Genomic DNA, 3,862 nt, shown 5'->3' with positions numbered 1-3,862 from the left:
TGCTGACCTGTATTACTTCTAAAGCCAGCTTCTACCACCTCAGGCTAGTTCCTGGCCCCCCAGAGCTGGTGGAAGAACTGAGGACATGGCTGAGCTCTGCCTGGTGGACCTCTGGATGCTGGGTGCAGCAGGGCAGACAGATACACATTCACAGAGTGCAGGTGGCCAGCATCACTCTTGCAATGAAATCATGTTTCTCACATTTTACATTTTACAGAGTAGGACAAAGAACATAATAATAGTTTTTGTTCATTCTAAGTAAACATCTGACAATGTCCAATTCAATGGGCTCTGCCCCCTAAACACAACAGTTCTTCCTTAAATAAAAAATGAATGCAAATATGTGCATATATAGGTAGTGGGGTAGATCTCAATCCACAGTCTTGGCTGTGCAAGAAATAATTGATTTCCTTTACTCTTCTCTCTCAAAGCTTTATTTTACTGCCAAATCACTGCTGTGCTCTGCTCCTATTTCTTCAGACTTAGAAGGCTCTGGTTCCCACAGTTGTCTTCTGGCCACTTTCATCCACCACAGCATACTCTTACCCATGGAGTCCATGCGTCACCCACACAGTTGTGTCACAGGTCTGTTCCAGGATGGGGAAAATATCCTAAATCCCTCATAACCAGGTTTTGGGATACCCAACTTTGGTGGCCTCTCAGGCTGGTGGGCAGACATAAGGAATCATTTTGCTTCTCCCCCTATGTTGGGGCCACAGGTATAACCCTCTCTGGACTCCTTAGGCCCACCACTCACAGGATGGCAGAGTTTCTCCTGTTTTCTGCCATGACTGTTGTACTCTGCTTTCAGATTCTCTCAAAACTGGTTGGGATTCCCTCATTTGCCCTGTCTCGGTGTCAGGGCCAGAGCCTTTCTCAAGAACCTGACAGTGTCCACATTCTCCACTTCTCTGATGTACCACCATAAGAATAGCTTTCCGATCTGACAAGAGGAAGACTTGCTCTAGACTAACTCATCAGGTTAGTCTGCTGGCTTAATAAACATGTCCAGGCTTTTCAAAGTCAAAAGTCAAGAATTTGATCCATTCCTTGAGGCAGTGAAAGCAGAGAGCTCATCTGTTTGAACCAGGCAGGGTAGGGGGTAATAGAATATGCTGATGGGAGAAGCCATGGTTACTATTTCAAATACTGTCCTGTGTATATCATATATATACTTTATATATAAACATAGTTTATGTAAACCTCACTGTAAACATGAAACAGAGAGATATTTTGTACAATCTAACAAGGCCCCAGCACAGTCAGCCTGTCAGGGCAGAAACAAAGGCTGCTGAGAGTGAATCTGCCTTCTAGGCCATGAAGCTGCCCCCTCAGTGTGCACTGGGAACTTAGCTGGCCGGCCGTGGACACTGGGGGTACCAAGGGGAGAATATTGCAGGTCCCTGCCCTCAGGAGTCCTCAGTCTGGAAGGAGGCAGATAATACTGAATGAACTACCCATAGTAGATGATCATCTGTAGCATAAGTGTTGCTTGTTGCCAAAACTTATACAAGTGGGGAGAAACCTGAACAAGGATAGATATTTTGAACTGGCTTTGAATTATAGGCACACAAATGTAGACACCTTTGAGGGAAAGCTGCCTCATACCTATAGCCATGGGACTAATACCTGGGATCTTTACTAACTGCAGCTGCAGCTCCCTAGTGGTAGAGAGGTCCCAGCAGGAACATCTTGTATACCCATTCAAAAAGCCTGACCCTCATACAAGTCATCTACAGAAACAAGACATCTCCAAGCGGCGAGCTTAGAGAATGCTATGCTGTAGCCCAAGGCTGGGCCCACTCTACCCCAGAGTCCAGGAGGGGACAGTTTAGCAGCTAGAAGGAAGTAGAAGTGTGTTCCAGGAATTCCTGGGGGGCCTGGCCTGGTCTCTGGAAACATTATAGCTGCACAACCGTGGTTAACTCTGCCCCTCCAAGACTGCTTCCCTCTGAACCCTCTTCCTCAGGCCCATAGTCTTCCCTCCTTCAGGCCTCCCACCCTGCTGGCTGGATCCTGACCCTTCCCCTCCAACCTGCCTTTTCTGCTGTTATTCTAACCATATCTCTCTCCTGCCTTTCACTACCTCCCAGATTTTAGAAAAAAATCCTAAATACTTTAGATTAATACACAGTCCTCTGATGACTCGGCTCCCACCTACCTCTGTACTGTCCTCTCCCTGCACTCCGAGGCTCAATCCAGCCCCAGTCCTTCCTGCCAACCCTCCAATTCTGGCCTTGGCACAAGCTGTTTCCTCTGCCTGACCAGTATCCAGTTCTTTGCCTAACTGGTTCTAGCTCATTTTCTAGATCAAGTTTGAGAATCCTGCCATCCAAGAAGCCTCCCCAGGTCCTCCAGGTGAGAACTCACAGCACTTATTCTACCTTAACTGTCCCTCTAAGGAACTTTATTCATCACCACATCCTCAGTGCCCAACAGCATCTGATGCATAATGTGCTCAAATGCTTTAGAGAAAGAGAGTGGGAGGGAGAGAGCAAGGAACATTATATTACTTGTCCCTTTTTCAACTATATGGAGCCTTCCTCTGCAGCAAGTGCTGCTGACTTCATCAGTACCTCAACTAGACAGCATCTGCACATATTCAGACTCAATCCCAGCCCCTCCCTACTCCCTCCCACCACCCACTTCCATGATTCTTATATTGGGGTTGTGGGCCCTAGAAGTGTATAAGGTATATCGAATGTGTACAAAGAGGATCATGCACTCTATTGTAATTTTTTTCTGAATAAGTCTTTATTTTGCCACCATTTTTTCTTTACTTTTAATTCTGAAATAATGGCAAATTCATAGAAAGTTGCAAGATAGTATAGAGAGATGCCATGTACCCTCCACACTGTTTCCCCCAATGGTAACATCTTGTATAACTATAATACAATATCAAACGAGGAATTTAAATTGGTACAACATATGTGTATAGCTCTCTGTCGTTTTATCACATGTGTAGATTCATATTAACTACCACCATGGTCAAGATACAGAACTATCCCAGCCTCACAAAGAACTCCCCGGTGCTACTCTTTCACAGTCACATCTCCCCTGCCAACACCATCACCATTCTTCAATGCTGGCAACTACTAATATGGTCTCCATTTACATAATTTTGCCATTTCCAGGATGTCATATACATAGAATCATAGAGTATGTCATGTTTTGAGATTAGCTTTTTCCTCAGTATTTTCAGTGCCCTAGAAATTCATCCCAGCTGTTGCATCAATCAACAGTTCATTCCTCGGTGTTACTGAGCAGTGTTCATGGCATGCATGGATGTTCTACACTTTGCTTAACTATTCACCTATTCAAGGGTATTTTGGTTGACTCCAGTTTTTGACTATTACAAATAAAATTGCTATGAGCAATTATGCACACGTTTTTGTTTCAATGTAAGTTTTTATTTATAAGATACGTTTTGTTTTTTTAAGAAACTGCCAAATGATTTTCCAGAGTGTCTGTGCCATTTTATATTCCCACCAGCAAAGTATGAGAGACCCAGGCTTTCCACATCCTTACTAGCATTTGGTGTTGTTATTATTTTTCATTTCACCTTTTCTAATAGGTGTATAGTTGTGCCTCACCATGGTCTTCATTTGCATTTCCCTAATGGCTTCCGATGTTGAGCATCTTTTCTGTGCTTATTTTCCATCTATATAGCCTATTCAGTGAGAGATTTCTTCTTGTCTTTTACATAGTTTCTAATTGGATTGCTTCTTTTTTCACTGTTGAGTTTTAAGAGCTCTTTATATTTTAGATAATACTCCTTTGTTGGAAAGTGGTTTGCAAATGTTTTCTCACAGTCTGTAGCTTGCCTTTTCATCCATTTAACAGGGTCTTTTGCAGAACAAAG

This window comes from Pteropus alecto, unplaced genomic scaffold (assembly GCF_000325575.1).
Source record: "Pteropus alecto unplaced genomic scaffold, ASM32557v1 scaffold153, whole genome shotgun sequence".
In the NCBI taxonomy this organism is placed as follows: Eukaryota; Metazoa; Chordata; class Mammalia; order Chiroptera; family Pteropodidae; genus Pteropus; species Pteropus alecto.
This window is presented reverse-complemented; position numbering follows the sequence as displayed.